General features: G+C 45.0%; 1 protein-coding gene, 1 long non-coding RNA gene and 1 other non-coding gene across 6 annotated transcripts in view; 2 read left to right on the plus strand and 1 right to left on the minus strand.

Annotated features, from left to right (window-relative positions):
- Samd4 (sterile alpha motif domain containing 4) overlaps positions 1-21153 on the plus strand; it is a 222853-nt gene that overhangs the window by 54792 nt on the left and 146908 nt on the right. The window lies entirely within an intron of this gene.
- Positions 6656-20415, plus strand: Gm52120. The gene is made up of 2 exons (XR_003951144.1): positions 6656-10108; positions 10140-20415. It is a non-coding gene; the product is annotated as a predicted gene, 52120 (long non-coding RNA).
- On the minus strand, positions 17074-17172 carry Mir378c (microRNA 378c). The gene has a single exon (NR_105813.1). It is a non-coding gene; the product is annotated as a microRNA 378c (primary transcript).

The following is a 21153-nucleotide window of genomic DNA, read 5'->3' on the forward strand; positions in this document are numbered from 1 at the left end:
CAGAAAAGATGGCTCCAAAATATCCTCAGACACTGAAAAATTGATGGCAGATTCTACTGAAGGAAAGAAAGTAAGAATGGTTAGGTTTGGTTTGGGGACAAACAGGATGACGTGTGTGTGTGTGTGTGTGTGTGTGTGTGTGTGTGTGTGTGTGTGGCAAAGTGACCCTAACTGACTAAAACAGGGAGGAAACAACACAGTGATGCAGGAAAATAAACGTTGAACGGTGAACTAAAACTTCAGCGTGCTTTATGATGCTTTACAAGTGTAAGGTTCTTGTCAGCTAATAGAGTCTGGGGCAGACATCTGGAGCTGACACCAGCTATCTGCTTGCTCTGTCCGACGAAACAGCACAAGCCAAGCCTCCCAGAATCCTCTACACACACCACTGGGACAAAATAATGGATTCTTGCCTGGTAGCTTTTCGAGTTATGGTGCCTGTTTGTTTGTTTGTTTGTTTTCCATTCCTTTCCTTTCCTATAACTCCAGCCCCTGGCCTCAAAGATTTTAAGAGGTTGGATGCCCCTGCCCCAAAGTGCCAGTGATACTCAAGTGAGGCATAACCTCACAGAGTGGAGTCCTGGGCTTTCCTGCTGTCGCCCTGGTGGGAGATGGACTTACTGAGCAATGGCCTTCCCTCCCTAGTCCATGCCTCTCCCCAAACTCCACTTACTAGACTTCTCTCTACTTGTATGGTCTTCTCTACTAGATGTGAGGCTCCAGAGAACAGACTGTAAATGCCACCCTTCTGAAATTAGCTGCCGGGCCGGACAGTTCAGCAGTAAGCAGAGCAGGAATGCCTCCTTTCAGAGGAAACCGTTTTACTTTGTGACTCCAAGCAGACCTTGGTTGGTTTTGTTTTTAATAACTTATTGATTTTTATTTTATGTACATTGGTGATTTGACTGCATGTATATCTGTGTGAGTGTGTCGGACTCCCTGGGACAGGAGCTACAGACAGTTTTGAACACCATGTGGGTGCTGGGAATTGAACCCAGGTCCTTTGGAAGAGCAGCAGCCAGTGCTCCTAACTACTGAGCCATTACTCTAGCCTCTGCAGATCCTGTTTTTGTTTTTGTTTTTTGTTTTTGGGTTTTTATTTTGACAAACTATAGCTCTTCTGGTCAGCAGGTGATGTTTACAAAATGAAATGGTAAACCCATTCATACATATTAACTAAAGGAGAGAGAGAAAGAGAGAGAGAGAGAGAGAGAGAGAGAGAGAGAGAGAGAAGAAAAAAGAAAAAGAATGGAAAAAAACCTGTTCCACACTTCCAAGTATTCTTAGAGAAAAAGGCCCATAGTCAAGTGGATGCCAATGTGAAATGTAAAATACAAGGAAAGTACCTAAAAACTAGAGCTGAAAAGGCCTAATCTCTGAACTCCAGCATGCAGCCTCATCTCTGTTCCTGAGATGATCGGTCCATGTCTACATCTATGATCTAAGCCTTTAGTGGGTCTAAGGTGACCCACTACAATGTGGTATCTCCTGACTTCTATCCATTTAAAAGCCATTCTAAACAAAGTCAACGTTAGTGCCTGACCATCTGTGGATGTGCAGTGGGACTCCCTGCATGGACCACCATCATACTGCTGGTTGTATATTTGTGTGTTCATGTGTGTGTGTGCGTGTGTGTGCACATCTGAATTGTCTTGACCTTAGACTCCCGTTCTAGGAGTTCAGAAAAAGCAATGCCTCTGCTTCAGCATCCCATCCTCGCACGGGTTACGGGGTCATTAACACACAGCACAGTAGATGCTGGCATTTAACCCATCATCAGAACCTCCCTTTTATAGAATGCTGTCTTTCTTTTAGGATGATCTATATGTTAATGATCTCTAAATTGTCAGCTGAGATAGTAAGCAATTCTAATTCAGTTCCAACACTATGAACAGGGGTGGAGAGGTGGGTGGTGGGTGGGGTGAGAATCTGATTGCCATCTCCAGACTAGAAGTCTCTCATTCACCACACTGGGTGAATTCTCGTGATGGCGTGATTGGGTAAGCTGAGTTACATCTCCCGCAGGGTGCTGTGCCTTTGGAAGGCTGTCAGATGGTTTGCTGATAACTGATATCATTGATTATCCAAGCTGAACAGCTCTCTGTAAAACCTGCTTTTGGAAAACTGGTCAGAAATCTATGTGTATAATTGTTTAATACATTTTGGTTCTCGGAAACATGCAGTTTTGGTACCCCATAGAGGAAGTCCAGGGGAGGCCAAAGAATTTATACGTAGCAGGAGACAATCAGTCTCTACAGTTTAGCTGGGATCCTATGAGAAAGAGCACTGGACACCGAACAGTACTTCATAGTTTGTAGACCACACTCATGGCTGCGATTTCATCCAATCCTCTGCATAGCTCAGATCAGGGCTGTGGGACTTGAGCACTTTAAATTGAAGCAGCCTAGGTCACTCGGCTGATTAAGTGGCAGTGCCAAGTAAAAGACATGAATCGTCTGCTCCAGGACTATTCTCTTGGACTGTGTCTTATTTCTCCTGTTTGCTCATATAATTTCTTTATCAGTTACTTTTGTATCATTTTTTGAGGTGTATCTTTATTATTCTCAATTGTGTGTAGATGTGTGTGTGTGTGTGTGTGTGTGTGTGTGTGTGTGTGTGTGTGTGCATGAGTTATACACCACTGTGAGCCGTCTGATATGGGTGCTTGGAAACACTGAGCCATTTCTCCAGCCCTCACTTCTGCATGATTCTGACGGCCACACCTGGACAAAACATTAAATTTAGGTGAGAAAAACTGTATTTAGGCTCCAAGCTTCAGAGGGGCTTGGTCCACCATCCTGGGCAGGGCACAGTGGAGTTCTGTCAGTGGAAGTGGGTGGTAGAGTCTGTTTACATCATGGTGGAGGGGAAGCCAAGCAGACTAGGAGCCAGGGCTGGACTTGAACTTGAAAAGGCTGCCCCACTGACCTACCTAACTATGTACCACTGGCCTAACCTAAACATCACTCTCTGGGAAAAGGCGGGGGGGGGGGGGCTTAGCTCCGATCATAACAACGTTGTTATAGAATTCCAAGCAACTGTTTTTCTCTTTACAAATCAGAAAACGCTCACCATTTTAGTTCTGCAGCGCCTTTTACCTCCTGGTCCCCACGCCGGGGTTAATTTTACTCCTTTATATTTTTCCTGGCTTAGTCTTTGAAGAAATATCATAGGAAAAGAGAAAGGGGCAGAAAGTAGAGAATCAGGCCAAGGAATGTCTGAGGGTTTTTGGCTTTTTTTTTCCTTCTTTTTCTTTTTTGAGACAGGGTTTCTTTGTGTAGCCCTGGCTGCCCTGGATCTCGCTTTGTAGACCAGGCTGGCCTGGAACTTGTGTAGATCCTCCTGCCTCTCTCCAGCCCACTGGTCAGGTTCTATACCTTCCGACTGTCTGGACACAGTGTTAGCCTGTGGTTTGCATTTGCTTGACTGTGGTGTGGATGTATATTCCTTAGAGTTCCTCTAGGACGTCCACAGGAGCAGAGTCCCAGCTGGGTTTTGTGTTAGTGGTACTGTTCCTGCACAGGTGGGTGGAGCCTCCTCTGCAATACAAGGTTGTGGGGGTAGAGTGGGGGTTGTGGGGGTGGGGGATGGGCTACTGGCCGTTGTTGGTGGGGACTGCGCGGGTGTGTGTGTGTGTGTGTGTGTGTGTGTGTGTGTGTGTGTGTGTTCCCAGGCAGTGTCTGTCACCATTCTTCCCTCCTGTTCCTTAAACCAGTCGATGTGAAGGCCCAACTTCGACTTGTGCCAGGTTGCTAGCTTATTTGAAAACTGCAGGTTAAAAAAGTAATATGTATAAAATCCAGACCAGACAATTGCTCATTTCATGCCCAGAGGGGTAAGAGGGAACCAGCTGATTTCCTGACTAGCTGAATGAAGTGTGAATTTTAGTTTCTGTCCTCTTAGGAAACGGCATGTGAATAGAGTACTTGTATAGCAGGCTTTTCTTTTTTGTCAATGGTTGGAAATTTGTGAAAAAAGAAGAGAAGTCTGTTTATTTTAGAAAAGCAAGATTCACTTTGTGTGTGTGTGAGTGAGGGCGGGAGAGAGAGAGAGAGAGAGAGAGAGAGAGAGAGAGAGAGAGAGAGAGAGAGAGAGAGAGGCAGAAATAGGGATTTGGAGTCCTTTGGTGGTCTCCAGTCCTGAAATTCTATTTCCTCTCTCTGTCTGCCCAAAGTTGTTGGGTTGCTGTAGCAACGTGGCTCCTCCCCCACAACCGTGTAAGATTAACTGGATACAGATTTAGCAGCAAGTCAGGCCGAGCAAGTCAAAATCCAAATATAGGACCCTGATCGCAGAAAGTGGGAGGCCGGAGGCTCAGGCCTGCGCACACCTCCCTTGCTCTGCGCGTGCGGAGCCAGGCCTTTCGCCTGGATGACTTAGGGGGCCTTGCAGACAGCTGAGGGTCTGGATGAGGAAGGGAGTTAGATACGTATACGGAAGAATATCTAACCCTAAGTCCGTGAAGCTGCGATGCACTGTCTGTGAGATGGAGTGTTTGGCAAGCCACCACAGAGGAGTCACTGGGTGAATGGTACAGAGATAAAGGTGCCCAGTCACTGATGCTTCCTTCCCCTGACGTCTTCAGTGACATCCGTGTAGTTGTGACAACAGCTGTTCATGCTGACTGAGTGCTCGCTGCATCTAGGCAGGCTTCTTCCTACCTTGTAGCTCATTTCATTCCCACAGCCCTTTGAGTTACATAGTGTTGTTTTACAGATGTGGAAACTGAGGCACAGAGAACGTACCGAGCTTCCTTGAGGTCATGTAGCTGGCAAGTGGCCGAACTGGGATATGAACTATTGCACTGTCTCCTGAATCCAGGCTCTTAATTGGCACACTACTGCCCATAACCGCTAGGTGGGGGCTCTTTAGGGCTGATCTTAGACTGGATTATACAAAGAGTCTGAACTGGACTTTCTCATTTTATTTTTCTTTGGTGAAGACCGAACACAGGACCTCACTTATTCTTAAAAACCACCCTACCACTGAATGATATCCCTAGCCCTGTAGTATGTATGTATGTATGTATGTATTTGTGTTTTCTCGAGTTACTGTCCACCTTTTTTTTTAAGATGGAGTCTCTCACTGGCCCATAGCTGGCCAGTTTAGATTAGACTGGCTAGCCAGCAAGCCACAGGGGTCATCCTGTCTCCACTCTTCCAGTGCTAGGATTACAAGCATGCCCCATCCTGCCCAACTCTTTTCAGTGTGGATTCTGGGGACTGGACCCCCTTCCTTCATCTTTCATACATGGCGAGCACTTCACTATCTGTCTAGCTTCAGTAGGTTTTCTTATAGTGTGTGTGTGTGTGTGTGTGTGTGTGTGTGTGTGTGTGTGTGTGTGTGTGTACTTGTTAATATGCACATGCAGGCACACATGTATACAGACTGAGGCCAGAGACTGACGTTAGGTGTGTGTTTCTCAGTTGCTTTCCATCTTAGCGAATGAGGCCTTGAGCTCCTGATTTGGCTTGAATGGCTGGCCAGCAGGCACCAGGACTTGCCTGTCTCTAGCTCCCCTCCCCTCCCCTCCCCAGTCCCAGCACTAGCTTTCAAATGTGTACCTTCATACCAGCTATTATAACTATGTTAAGGATCTGAGCTTGGGTCCTCATGCTCGCAAAACCAACACTCGACCAACTGAGCCAGCTCCCCAGCTCCACTGTAAGTTTGTTTGTTTGTTTGTTTGTTTTTGAGACAGGGTTTCTCTGTGTAGCCCTAGATGTCCTGGAACTCCCTCTGTAGACCAGGCTGGACTTAAACTCAGGGATCTGGATATCTCTGCTTCCTAAGTGCTGGGATTAAAGGCGTGTGCCACTACATCCAGCAATAGACTTATTTTAAGGGGAGCACTATTGTAGGTTGAATTAAGTCTCCCTGCAAGCATGGAGTTAAGTCTCCACAATGCACATAAAAGCTGCTGTGTCTCAGAGAAGCTGGAATACCTGCCCTGCGGAGGCAGAGGCAAAAGATCCTTTGGGATTATTGAACAGCCGGTCTAGCCGAACCAGAGAGCTCCAGCTTCCATGAGAGACTGTGCTTCAACAAACAAGACAGACAGTGATGGAGGTAGTTACCTGACCTTACCTTCTCACTTCCATATGTACATATACATGTATACATATCCATTCATGTATGCATGCATGCCCTGTGTCTGCACACGCACACTGTGGGGATGTGTGTGCACAGGGCTAATGCCCTATGAACAAAGTGACCCCCGAGGCTGAGGCTCCTATGGCCATCAGCAACAAAGAGGCAAGGAAAGACTCTGTCCTGAGTCTCAGAGAGGCCAGGTCCTGGTAAAGCCTTCATTTGCACGCATACATGCTCAGTGGAACTCAGTCTTGACAGGACCTGGGTCAAGAGGAACAGGTTTGTTAGTAGTTTTCAGGGTTGCTGTAATCAGAGTTGAGACCCCAATTTCCTCCCAGAGTTGAGGGATGATGAAGTTGTTTTAACATGTAAAGTTAATCTTATATTGTGTGTGTATGCATGATGTATGTGGGCACACATGCTATAATGCTCATATGGAGGTCGGAGGATAGCTGAGAGTTGGGACATTTTCTGTTGCTTGTTTGATAGATTGTTTTTTGTTTGTTTGTTTGTTTGTTTTTGGAGACAGGGTTTCTCTGTGTAGCCCTTATTGTCCTGGAACTCGATGTGTAAACAAGGCTGGCCTTGAACTCAGAGATCTGTCTGCCTCTGTCTCCCCAGTGCAGGGATTAAAGGAGTGGGCCACCACCATGAGCATTGTGGCAGTTACTTACAGTATCCCTGAGAAACTAATGACAAACATGTTCCTGTTGACCCAGGTTCTGTCAAGACTGAGTCCCACTGGGCTGTGTGAGTCATTAGCTTTCTTTCTAAGCTCTGTCTTACATGACTTGCTAGGCGCCCTTGAGCTCCTTCCTGTGTGTAAGCACCAGCTTTGTCCTTTTATCTGATGGGATTCTGAGCAGCCTCTGCAGCAGGTAGTTGTTGTTGTTGTTGTTGTTGTTGTTGAAGTTCATTGGCGTATCTTGGAGCTAAGTTTTTAGATTTGAAAACTTTAAGTTGTAACAAAATGCACATGATATCTACTCGCTTGATTTTATTTGTGTGTACAGTTCAGCAACACGAGGGCACTCTCATGGCTGTGCATTCACCACTACCATCCCCTGCGGGACTCTTTTCATCTTGCAGAATTCCAAGTCTGTATACGCATATTAAAAATTAACTCTCGGGCTAGGTAGATAATGTGCCTGCTGGGCACGTGAAAGGACCACAGTTCAGCACCCCCCACCCCCAGCCTGTGTGGGGCTAAGGCAGGCCCTGCATCTGTGATTCCAGCACACCTTCAGCGAGATGGGAGGTGGAGGCAGCAGAGACTTCGGACGATTGTGGGCCAGCTAGCCTGGCATGTGCAGCAGAGAAGAGCAAGAGACCTTGCCTCAAACAAAACGGAAGGCAAGGGCCAACCCTTGAGGTTGCGTCTGATTTCCACATGCTCAGACTCACACACAGTCTACAGCATGGCAGCCATCATCTGCTTTCTGCCTCCATGAATCTGGCTGCTCTTGGTCCCTTAAAGTAAAGTCAATAACATTGCTTCTTTCGTGTCTTATTTCATTTCACATGGGAATCGTTCATGTTGTACCATGTATAAGAAGGCTTATAGGGCTTAGGACTAAGTAATATTCCATTGTAGATATATATGATACTACATTTTCTTTGCCTTATTACCCACCTGTGGACACTCAGGTTGCTCTCATCGTAAATAATGCTGCTCTGAGCATGGGTGTATAACTGTCTCCTTCAGGTCCTGTTTCCAAGTCTGTTTGTTAAATACCGATAGGTGGGATTGCCGGATCATAGATCTGGTCTTTAAGTCAGATCTTCCCATTACTGAGTCGATCAGTGATCATTTTCTAAATTGCAAACTGCCTAAATATGACTGTACTTGGGTATGCGTCGAAACAGCATTTCTAAATTTGTCCATGTTTAAAGGCTTGAGTTAACTTCTTTTCGTTACATACCCTCCTCATTATTAATATTGTCTCATCAGCATCTTGACTTTTGAGTAGAGCTGTCCCTCCTAGTTTTGGGCCTGAGATTGTACCTTTTAACTCTTCATATCAAGAAACTTACTAGATCACACCTCAGTAACTTTTGCGTACTTTTAATCCAAAAGCTCCTTGTGCTGTGTGCTGTTTTCTTATCTCCGCTCTCAGCAGTTGCTATTCTTTATCCAGGGCTTCAGTACCCCTGCAAGTCTGTATAGTGTTGGAACTGTGCCACTGAACTGTATGGCCGACAGCCCTGTCCCTTTCAGCTTAAACTGTTCTAGGGTGTCCTGAGCCCGAGTCCCTAGTGCAGTTGAGCGTGCCTTGCCTCCTTAGCACGCAAAGAAAACCCGAATCATTTTAAGTAATGATTCTAGTGGGGACATAAGCGGCCCCTAATAAACAAGCTATTTACTGCCAGACACAGAAAGAAATGCCACGGGCAATATGTTAGTGGCTTGCGCATATTCTTTTTGCTTTTGGAAAACTCTCAGCTTGGCCATCTGTTTACTCTTTCTTGTTTGAGCAGGCAGTGTGTGTATGTTTGTGCACTCACAATAAAAATCAGGCAGCAATTAATGGGTCTTCCCCAGCCCTTGCCCTTCACCCAGAGAGCCCCTTCTGGGGTAGCTGCTTTTTCTTACTTTTCTTACCTTCCCACTGTTTCTTCTATCTCTTTGCTTACTCATACACAATATACATATTTGTGTTCTCTAGATAAACAAAAGAAAGAAAAGCAAAGTTACAAGAGGTTAAACTTGACATGTCAGGTTTGGTTTTTTCTTCTTCTAAACTGCCTGTCTTGGAGAATAGCCCATGTACTACCTGAGGTCATAGAATTCTGTGAAAAAAATGTGTATTGGAAGGTGGTTTTACATAGAGAGCAAGAGCGTGGGATCTGATCTTCCAGGTTACCACTTGCAAATACCTCTATGCTCTTTATGCCTTAGTGCTTTTTCATGTAAAATAAGGTATGTGTTTACCTCCCAGAAGTTGTAGTGAGGCATGTGGAAAATGTCTAACGAATTTTCAGTCCTGTTTAAGGAGGTTCTGTTAATGGGCATTTAGGTAATGGCTAGAATTTTGCAATTCAGCAATAAATAATGCTGATATATAATTTCACACATGTACATGTTTATACTTAGAATTAATTTTTGTGGTAAAAATTCTGGCTTAAATGAGAATATATATATATATATATATATATGCATTTAGGTTTTGATAGATCTTGCAATTTGTCTGTTCAAAGAGGTTATACCAATCCATAGTTTCAGGCCATCTTAGGGTCTTTATTGCTGTAAAGAAACACCATGACCACAGGAACTCTTATAAAAGAGAGCATTTAATTGAGGCTGTCTTACCGTTTCAGCGGTCTAGTCCTTTATTGTCATGGTGGGAAACATGGCAGAGAGACATTGGTACTAGAGAAGGAGCTGAGAGTTCAACATCTGGATCTGCAGGCAGCAGAAGGAGACAGGAGACACACTGGGTGTAGCTTGAGCATAGGAGACCTCAAAGCCTGTCCCCACAATGATGCACTTCCTCCAACAAGCCACACCTCCCAATAGTGCAACTCCCTATGGGGCACGAATTCAAACACATGCGTCTATGGGGGGGGGCATGCCTATTCAAACCACCACAAGCCATAGTGTGTAATTCTGAATATATGGGTAGAGTTATGTGAATACTTTAGCTTGGGTGGTCATGGAAGCCTGCTCTGTGGATGTAACATGGACATTAAATCCCAGATCATAATAGAGAACTAACTACATAAGCTCTGGGAACACAAAAAGCTGGGGTTGACCCTTATGTACTCAAAGATTAGAAAGTAGGCCAGTAGCTAGTGTTGTAAAACACATCTATAAGCCCAGCATTGAGGAGCTGAGTCAGAAAAGTCACTGAAACTTTGAGGCCAGCCTGGGCTATGTAGAGAGGTCATATTGGGAGAGGAAGGAAGAAAACAAAGTAAGACGGAAGGAAAAGCAAAAAGGAAAGGAAAGGCCAGTGCAGGCACAGGTGGGCAATGAGGAGGCAGGTGCAGGCACAGGTGGGCAATGAGGAGGCAGGTGCAGGCACAGGTGGGCAATGAGGAGGCAGGTGCTAGGCTGTGGTTAAGATGAGAAGGCGAGGTTTGTACAGACTCTACACGAGATTGTGTTTTAAGTACAATAGAAATCAGTAGAAGTCTGTTTGTATGGTTGCTTTTATTTATTTATTTTTTTGAGACAGGGTCTCTCTTGGAGTCTGGGCGGGTCTTGAACACATTATGTAGCTGATGAAGACCTGCCTCTGCCTCCAAGTGATAAGATTAGGGGCATGGGGCACTATGTTTAGTCCCATTGGAGGATATAAGGTGTTTTTTTTTTTTTAATTACCTCTCATCGTAGACAATAGATAGTTGGAGGCAAGAAGAGGCGGCAAGGAGATGAGTTGGGAGTTACTTACTGACCAACCATTTCCAGAGGAACTGGAGTTGGAGGGGTGGAGCCTGCTCACTTGACTGGTGGCTTGAGTACAGAGGGCTGGGGAAGGGCAGTGAGACAGCAGAGAGAGAACCCAAGGACTATGCTGCTCTCTTGGCTCTGCTATTACTAGAGGTGTGACCTTGGACAATAGTCTTTCTTATTAGTTCCTTAATGTTCTTTTATTGTAAAATGAAGAGTCATTCCCTTGTCGTGGTATGAGTAAAAGGTGGCGTATATGTATACACATACATATATATGTGTGCATATATGTGTGTGTGTGTGTCTATATTTATGTATGTATATATGTGTGCGTATCTCTATATGCTATATGTATGTGTATGTGCTACATAAAGTCAGCTGGTGTCATGCATTAAGCTGGGGAAGGCTGGAGATACAGGGTGAGCCCATTCCTATCTGCTTTACTATTCTGTCCTTAGTTTACGCAGCAGTACTTGCATGTAGTAGCCATTAAGTACTATTGAATGAAATGATTGAATGAGCAGAAACTAGACCCATGAGAAGCAGAATGGGATTGGACAAATGTCAAGAGAGACATTACACGATGCTATACATCCAAATTGATAGTAGAAAGCTTGTGCTATTTATAATGAAGACTAAAACTTCAAAAGAATTAAAAAAAAAGATACTGACACAGTACCACGAGCAGTGGTGTCAGCAGAACTTTCGAGTGAAGTTTTTCCTTTAAGGCTTCGGGTCCCCAAGACTAAAAAGCAAGGTTTGACCCCTGAAGCTCTTCTGTGTTCCCCAGGCAGCTCCCTGACATGGTTTGGACCCTGGGGCTTGTCATTCAAGAACATTTGTAGAGAGAAAGGAATCCCATTTCTTAGTAGCTCATAAATGGGTTTATAATTAAATGTAGAGTGAAGAAGGCATACCGCAATCTTACGAATTAAATAATTCAAATGAGGAAAACTAAAACAGGCATGATTCAGCGGCGCAAAGATAAAATGTCAGGGCCTCAAGTTCAATTGATCTTATCCTAACAGCCATGGTCACATGCTCACTCATCTATTCTAGAAAGGGTCACCAAGCAACTACCGTGTGGCAGACACAGGCACCTGGGACACCTCACACAAGAAAGAGAAAAAAGAAATAAATGAAAGTAAGAAAGAGATGGCTGTCTTCTTGGAGGGAAGGAGGATGACAGCCAATGGCAGGCGGTGTCCAGCAGGAGAGCATCCATCTTTTTGAGAGCTGATGGATGCTGACTGAAAACAAATGGGCAAGCAGAAGACTGCAGCTGCGAGGTTAGAACTTGTGCAGTGAGAGCGACACGGGCGAAAGGGACTCACGGAGATGAGTTTGCATTTGGGAGAAGGTTGCTCCGTGAACCCGGAACAGCTGTCCCCACCCACTCCATCGCATCTCTGCCTTATTTTTAAAGACAGGGTCTTTCAATGAACCTACAACTCACTGGTTGATTAGACTGGCTGGTCAGTAAACCTTAGGGATCCAGTCTCAATCTCAGTGCTGGGATTACACGTGCAAGCTGCTGCCAGGCCTGGCTTTTCATGAGGATGCTGGCAGTCCAAGTGCTATATGCCCAGACTCTGCTGATGGAGCCATCTCCCTGCCCCCATGACTTAGACATTAAAAAGTGGAATTTGGCTTTGGATATGAGAAAAACTCTTTTGAGAAATGGGTAGACCAGTTAAGAGGTTGGAGGAGTAAGATAGATGATACTGGGTCACTCTAGGCTGACACTTTCGGTGGAAAATGGCCATGTTCTGGATAGGATCTCCCTGGAAGGCAGGCATCAGACTTTCCTAGGACTGAATACAGGGTGTGAGCGAAACAGTTAAGAATTACTCCCCAGATCTTTAGCCTGGACAACTAGAGGGGTGAAGATTTCATCAACGGAGACCAAGGGCCTGGGGTGAAGTTCAGAAAAGCAGTCTGGGCATATTGTCGTGGATGGTAGTTACATTGCCAAGGCCATATGTTGACTAGGCAGCTGGATATGCAAGTCTGGAGTTCAAGGGAGAGTGACCATGGTAGGTAAATAAATCTGAGAATTATTTGTCTGTAACCATCTATATGACGAAAGACCACATGAGCTCACGAGGGGACTGAGGACTGATAGATCAGAGATAAGGACGGGAGCTGAGTTGTGGACTTAAGAGGCAGGAAGAGGTATAGGGATTATCAGGCGTTGCCAGTGCTGGCACGAAGCCAGGGCGCACAGAATACCTGAAGCCTAGAAAGAATGTGGAAAGGGAGCCATAGCTTGTGAGTTGAGGGGTGGTCAGGCTCCTCCTGTCACCCAGAGAGATACTGAGGATCAGCACTGGGGTGGCAGTGCAGAGGAGTGGAGAGAGAGGCCCCAAGGTCCCAAAGAGTGCAGCATCCACTTCCTCCCTTAGAGAAGGACGCCTCTCCTTCCAGTTGTCCTGCTTCTCCAGGCACGGAGAAAGGAGCAGGCTGGAAATAGCACTTTGAGTGACACAGCGATGTGTCTCTGACCCTTCTGTGACACTAGTTACATTAAACCAGTCCTAAATGGCCCTTTGGGACTCCCAAGCAGATAAGATTTCTTTCTCTTTTGTTTCATGTGCCACTCAGGACCTCTTGAATTCTTGCAGTTTTTATTAAGGATTTCTTATCCACCAATAAGCAACACTCAGACCCCACAACCCCTGTGGTAATGGATTGCACGGTTATTTAAGGATGGTCTCAGGCACCAGCGTGGACCAGTCATTGCCCAAAGCCTCCACCTTATTAAGCACTTGCCAAATGGCCGGCTCCTGTTCTTCCTTCCTTCCTGGAAGCCTTCTCAATCCCCAAAGCTATTTTTGTAGCAAAGAGATTATGACAACATATGGAGGCCTCACTCTGCTCCCCCAGAGCACAACAAAGTCTTGTCTTTGCTTCAGCCAGCCACTTGGTGAATGCCACAGGCTTTGGGCAACTGTGAGTCCTCGTGATTTGTGGGACTTTACCAGAGAGCCACAGCACACACGGCAGCTGGTCTGAAGAACATACTAACCTGATGTTTCCCGTTCGTGTGGGGCATGGAATCTTCTCCATTTGTCAAGCAGAGTTGGTCCTGTCAATCCCACAAATCCCTGGGTGTATTCACATCTCTGCCTCGAACAAAGGCAGTACAATCCTAGAAGATTGGCGTTCTGTGAGCAGCTCAACGCAGTGAGGGTTGTTGAAGACTTTTAGCGTTAAATATATTCTCTCTTTTCAAATAAACATAAAAGGAAAGGAAAAGTTGTGATGAATTGTCAGCTCTCGGTTTAAAATCGGACTCATCTGTAAGCAAAACATTATCATTCTTTGAGCAACAAGCAAATCTGAGTAAGCGATTGCCAGTCATTTATTACAGTGTTCTCTACCGTCTCAGGATAGAGCACACGGCGAGTTATAGCAGAATCCCCAAACTAATTTATATCATCATGGCAACTAGTTGTAATAATTTCCAGCCAGGCTCGAAATTGAAAAGTTCATTTTGTTGTCTGGATCCATGGCCGTTCCACGAGAGCAGACACTTGGCAGCTCAATTTTTAAACGTTGTTGAAGAAAAATCCCTCCCTGTGCCGATCAGGTTGTTTTGGCTTTGGGAAACTTAGTGCTTTCTAAAGAAAATCTGACCATGTTCAAGTTTCTTCACCTTAGGGCACAGAAGTCCTCTCTCTTGTCTTATTGTGGGTCTGAAGGCTCCAGATTCACTAAGCTCGAGGACACAGCCAGTTAGATTTGTGACCCCTACCCCTCAGTGCTAACAGACCCCGGCACGTTAATACCTCCTGCCTCTTGTTTCTTCATCTCTGTTACTGAAAAATGGCCTTCGTTGTAAATCTGCTGATGAGATTATGTGAGATTATGCTTTACCACTCCCATCTGCAGGCTTGATCATGGGGGGAAATATGATGTAGGTTAACTCAGAAGGACACCTCAGCATGCGTTTCTCATCTGCATCCTCTACCCCCCTTAATGCATCTTACACATCACCTACGAAGGTTTCAGGTCAGGGGTGAAAGGGCCAGATGAGGTCTAGGAGGGTGGTCAGCTACCTGTGTAGGGACACTCTTCATGGCCACCATCAGTTGGGCCACATAAAGCAGCAGTGGCCAACACCTCCCTTTATGGCTGGTTGTTAGTCGGCTTTGATTGAGTGTGTATCTTTTGCTCAGGGATTTCAAACTAACCAGCACACTCACTCTGCTGCTTGCCTATCTCAATGAGATGTCCTGAGCAACAGCTGCGGGTAGGGTGTGTGTGTGTGTGTGTGTGTGTGTGTGTGTGTGTGTGTGTGTGTGTGTGATGAGCAATAGTTGAAACACACATATACTCACACCCTTGCTGCTGGTTCCTGATTCTTCTTTATCTGGCTTCTCAACAAGGAAGGACATTGAAAGATCTGACATTCTGGTATTGACTTTCCCTTTAAAATACTAGATCCTTAGAATTCCTTTTCAACAGACTGTGTCTGGCCAGAAAGTCTACATGAATTGAAGAATTGAAGCAAAATATTTGTATTTGACTGAAAATATATATAACTTTGGGATTTTGTTTGCAACATGTTTTCAGTCCAATATCTGAAGACGTGATACTGGAGCCACGCCAGGGAAGGGTCGTTCCTGTTACTGCTCCTCCAGGGGAACAAACCAAACATATCACCACTGTTTTTTCTTTCCCTGGAAACTTACAACCTACCCCCAGCACTTGACAACTTGGTATTTGTTCTGGGGATTTCCATCTGCACTCTGGTTTTGTGACTTCATTTTTGCAACCATAGAGATTGGTGGCTAGCCTGTGAAGTATCTTACCTATGTTTGGGATGTCAGGGGTCCTTGTTAACATTGGTGCTTTTATCAGACAGTCCTGTATGGGACCCTCCCACGGATGTTGCCTGTTCCCTATGGAAAGAGCCTCTTTCCTGCATGTAGATGGTTTTGGCTTACCTAGGGAGAAGCTGGCAGTCTTGTTTGCAGACTTTCGTTTTTCATCAGCAGTCCGGTGGTGACAGTGAGCCCTAGCTGTTTCTTCCAGTCACTGGCTCACAGGAATGGTGCTGAATGCTTAGAGGTAGCACAGAGCTTCAGGGATTGCAGGAGCTTCACCAATGTGCCCTCACTCTAGCCCTCCATTGTCACAGCAGTAGGTCTTACCTCATGGTTGATTAGTGTGCTTGGTGCCTTGGGGCAGGCTGTGGGGGACAATGCCATGGCGTGTCTGCACCAATTTCTCAACAATTACATTTTCAACTGCCTACTGCCCCCTTCCACATAGGTGACTTCATTTTTGTCTCCACTACAAAGAATTCCTCTCACAATAGGATTCTTGCAGGTTTCTTCTCCTCCTCTAGTGTTTCCCTTGCTCTCACCCTGCCTCTCTGCACTCTTTCAGTCTTGGTGAATAAAGGGTCCTCCCCCCCCCCCTTTTTTTTACTTCCTAAGACTTTTATCATCTGAGACAATGATCTCTTCAAAAGAAAGTACATGCTGAGGAAATCCCCCTTGATGAGGGCTGGGAATCCCAGCCTTTGCTTGCTTTCCTGCCTGTGGGCTCTGTGGCATTATTCACTCACAGTTATCTTTAGGATGGACCAGACAGTGTGCGTAGGGCTTGGTTGTGGGCTCTGTTGGTAAAGCTCTAGCTATGCGGCCATGAAAATCTGTCTTTGAACCCTTGGAACCCAGGTAAAGGTTAGTGTAGTAGTGTATATCTAATCCCGGTGTTCGTGTGTCAAGGAGGAAGGTGGAAACAGGAGAACCCCGGCAACCTCCAGGTCCAGGTAGCCTGGGAGACACAGTGGTGAATAAAGGAGAGCCCCTGTCTCAAACAGGGTGGAAAAGGTCAGGGCTAACACCTGGGGCTGTCTTAGGGCCTTCACATGCAGGCCAGTTCTCTCTCTGTCTCCCAGGAACCTTTTTTTTTCACATGCACACAAGAGACAATTCATGGAAAGTTCTCAAAATAATGCCAGATATGCCATAGTCACCCAGTAATGGCTCCATCACCAGTGTCCCTTTCATCACCAATGTTTCCAAGAAGATACCGGGTCTATAAGCAAGATCCTCCTGTGTCTTTATGCTACCGTTTCATAGATCACAACCCGTATCTCCACTGAGACACATCTAATGCAATACTGATTTCTTCTTTTTGTTTTTCCCCTTCAGTACTTGGGATTAAACCCAGTCTTTGTGTTGTTAGGCAAACACTACCACTACGCTGCCCCCTCCCAGTCCCCTCTCCCCATTTAGGGTCTCTCTAAGTTACTTAGGCTAGATTTGAACTCACTCTAGCTCAGGCTAGCCTTTAACTTGAAATCCTTTTGCTTCAGTCTCTGTAGTAGTTGAGGCTACAGGCCTGCATCACTCAGGCTCAGGATCCCTTCTACAGGATAGTCTTTTTATGCTTTCTTTTCTGTTTTTTTTTTTAACTACACTCATGAGTTTTTTGAAAGCAGTGTTACAGAGTTTTTGTTTTGTTTTGTTTTGTTTGTTTTGTTTTGTTTTGTTTTGTTTCTTGCATTGAATCCATATAACAACAGCCCTACGAGGCACTGGCTCTTCTCCACTTATATTTGAAAACCTTCCAGATCAGATAGACTACATGTTGGGTTTAACACACCCAACTAATGAGAGGCTAGCCCAGTCCTCAAACCCAAGGCTTCTGACTCCAAGTCCAGTATAGTTTTGTTTTGGTTTTCTATGTGGGGTCGTGGGTGTGTACATGTATGTGTGCACATGGTTCGTGTGCGTGTGTGTGCATGCATATGTGTACATGTGTGTGTGTGTCCCCCTCCCCAGTAGACAATCAATCTTCTGAGATTTTACCAAAAAGTCAACAAGTTCTAAGTTCCCCAAATGGTAGATATTAATTCTGAGTCTCTCTCTAAGAGTGTATGTCTGCTTTCCCAGGTTAGGCTTGAGTTCCCTCCTGACATCTCACTAAGGGTGGAGCCAAAGGTCATGGTAATGCAGATGAAACTCTGCTGAGGCTGGTAGTCATCCTGCAGGAGGAAGTGCAATACAAGGGCACCCTGGCTAGTGAGAACAAGCCCTCTGGGATTAAAGGGGGAGCAGGTGTTGCTGCCCTCACCCTCCAGTCACCCTGGCAATGCCTCTCCAAGGAGAGTCCTTTCTGATCCATAGGGCCCTGAAGCATCTTAAGGCCTGATCCCATATCCTCAAACAAGCCCTTGCCCCGTGACCCCCAGGTACCCTTTGCTCTCTTTGGCTCACTTATTCTGCCTTCTCGACATCTCTGAATGAAAGGGAACCACAGAAAAGGGAGCATACAGAAAGTCAGACTCCAGAAACACTTACCCTACTTGTGGAACTCCCCGAGTAAACTTGTGCTTGGTGGAAGTCAACACAAACAGTGAACATTCCATGTCAGCACTGTTGACAAAGTGTAAGCCTCACGCCCTCAACTGGCTGTGTTTTTAACTGTCCCAGTGCCACTGAGAAGGATGCTAGCACATGCTTGTCCACTATGGAAATACCAGACTTAAGCTAGAGAGTCTTCTCGGCTCAAATCTATGCAGGTGAACGCTCAGTACATTGTTATCAGCTCTCGTGACCTATTCAAAAATATTCTGGAAATGTTTTGACCATGTGCTTAACCACTTTAATTTCCAGTTAGGCTGGCCGCAGGGATTAGTGTGCTCTTGGGAGTTCTGTGGTGTTAAAAGACCGCTGGAGAAGTATGTGCGGTCAAGCATCCCAGGTATGTTTAAACCTTCAGTCCCTGCCGAGTCTGTGTGTGCCATCAAAGAATGTTTTGTTAAGCAGGTCAGAGAGATTTGATTACTTCTTGTCTGCTAAGACAAGAGTGGAAAAACTACTTCCTTTAGATTTGAAAGAGAATTAATCACAGGATTTTGTTTATTTCTTTCTGTCTCTTTTCACTTTCAGCCTAGAGAACAGGAGCCAGCCTTTGTACCAAAGAGTAGGAGAAAAGAGGGTCTTAATGGAGGCTTCGGAGGCCGCTTTACGCTGAACTGGGGACATGGTGAAGTCAGGAAGCGGCATCAAGACAAATGTCCTGGTGGCAGCTGTGGGGAAGCAATCAATGCAAGGTCACTTGTGTGACCCGGAAACTTGAGAGCTAACTACTGGGATGTGTATTTGATTGCCAGCCATAAGCTAAGGCGAAGTACAACTTTTGTGTTAGGGAACTTTGTCATTCTGACCAAGACGTCTACTTTGTCACAGACTTGTGAACACAACTCTTCTAAAACAGGAGTATCATCAGGTGTTGAAAGGATGCCATAGCTGTAATTGTGCAGTGTCTTAACTTAGATGCTGATTCATAATGGGTAAGGTTTATTGGGTACCTACTAGGTGCCAGGTAGTTGGCTACTTTCTCTGCATCAATTATTTTATTTGATCTTCAGTGCTTTACCAGCTGGGCATTATCTTTCATTGCCATGTCACGAGGGGGGAATTCAGCAGGATTCATCCCACAACTGATAACTGGAGGTGCCAGACTGGGCAGACTACATTCAAGTCTGTAATCTCATCCTACTATCTATCTGCCAACCACAGGCCAATTGTTTAGTGGGCCTGGGTGATGACACTCAACTTTGGTTCCAGTGGACTCCTGAGTTTATAAAACTGTAGTGTGTTCACGAGTACAATCCGGTTTGGGAATTGAGTGTGTGAGTGGAGTGTCGTTGCAGGAATGCAAGATGACAGGCAAGATGACATGACTTTTAACAAGGCAGGAGCAGAGATGGCCAAGAGTTGAGGTTGCCCATGGTGTCTACTGTAATGTCAATGAACCATTCCATGTGAGAATAAGGTAACATGCTGTGTGTACCACAGTGGATGCCATGTTTGCTTGAGCTGTTACCTAAAGGTTAATCTGTGTGTGACTACACGTATGTATGTATACATGTGTGTGTGCCAGTGAACATGTACAGGGAGGCTGGAAATCAACCTTGAGTGTCATTCCTCAGGTGCTGTCCACACTGGTTTCTGAGACAAAGTATTATTCAGCCTGATGACCGATTGACCAGTGATCTCCTGTCTTCCTCCCCAAAGCTGGGGTTACCAGCACACCACCATGCCTCCATCTCTGCAAAGCTGGGGTTACCAGCACACCACCATGCCTACATCTCTGCAAAGCCGGGGCTACCAGCACACCACCATGTTTCTACCTCAGGGGTCAGACTCGGGTCCTTGTGCACTTTACTCCTTAAAGACTGCTTTTTCTCCTTAGGCCCACCTGAGCTTCTTATGGGACAGTCTATGGAGTGGATACCAAGGTTAAGGACCCTCAAGTGCAGACTTAGTATTTTAAAGTTCTTTCTGGTACAGCTTTAAAAATTGTTTACAATGTCTATGAAGTTATATAAACTGTCAGACCTGAGGCTTTAAGAGACAATGAGCAAACTTGTGCTGTCCTACCCTGGCTGCCCAGACTTGAGAGTTACAGTTTCTCCTTTCTGAAACTGCCTGGCCTTCAACTTTTTAAATATATATTTTAATAGATTTATGAATGACTCCTTATGCGATCTTAATTAAAAAGAGCATAACAATCCTCTTTGGAAAAAACTTTAAATCGTGTTTTTAAGAAAGCACAAGACGTAAAATTTATGCATATCGAATTTTATTTCTCCCACTAAAAATAAATATGACACTCTTCTGGGGAATACATTTGAATTGCAAAAATATAGCTAACTGTCAACCTTAGAGATGCAACAGAGTATTAAAAAGAACTTTCATTTTGTTTTGGATCTTTCAGAAAAATGCCAAAAATAAATAAATAAATAGGCATCAAAGGCATTCCTGCTCACAAGTCCTCACATGTATGTAATCATTCGAATTTGGCAGTCCAGAGAATGAGGCTATTCTTGAGTTGTGACTGTTAGGAATATTGTGTCTTGGAGCTGGGGAGATAGATCAATAGTTAAAACACTGGTTAAAGCTGCTCTTCCAGAAGATCCAGGTCTGGTTTCCAGCACCCACATAGTGGCCCACAAGAGTCTGTAATGCTAGTCCCATGGGATATGATGCCCTCTTCTGGCCTTTGAGGGCACCAGGCACCCATAGGGTGCACAATCATGTATAGAGGCAAAGCACCCACACACACACACACACACACACACACACACGCACACACACACACACACACACACACACACACACACCCTTTAAAAAACATAGAAATGTTATGTTTTGCAAGACACCTGCAGAAAGGTCCCTGTGTCTTTCTTTTTTCTTTGTCATATAACCAGTGGTATTTCATTAATAATAATAATAAAATCAAAAGAGATTTTGAAAGAAGATAATGGAGCTTTCCTAAATTAACTGGGTTACTCTGTCCTTCATATTACCCCATCTCTTATCATAAATAAGTAATTCTCATTATAAAGGCCAAGTAAATTAGACCATATAATTTTGAGCCAAGTTTCCCTTGGGCTCCATTCTGTATGGTAGACAAAATAAGTAATCGTGAGATTCGTTTTCTTCATGCAGCCTACCTTTGGTTACCAGAGACTGATTACAAAGGTCCCATTACCTAGGATCTGATTAACATTATAAGTGATGCCATTCATTTGCACAGCAGAAAGTCAAGTCTGTGTCAAATAGACTGAACCCATTATGCGTCAGTATAGGTAAGAAGCAGTTGAAGATGTTTTCAACACCCGTCTGTCCACAGGA

Source organism: Mus musculus, chromosome 14 (genome assembly GCF_000001635.26).
Source record: "Mus musculus strain C57BL/6J chromosome 14, GRCm38.p6 C57BL/6J".
NCBI classification, from domain to species: domain Eukaryota; kingdom Metazoa; phylum Chordata; class Mammalia; order Rodentia; family Muridae; genus Mus; species Mus musculus.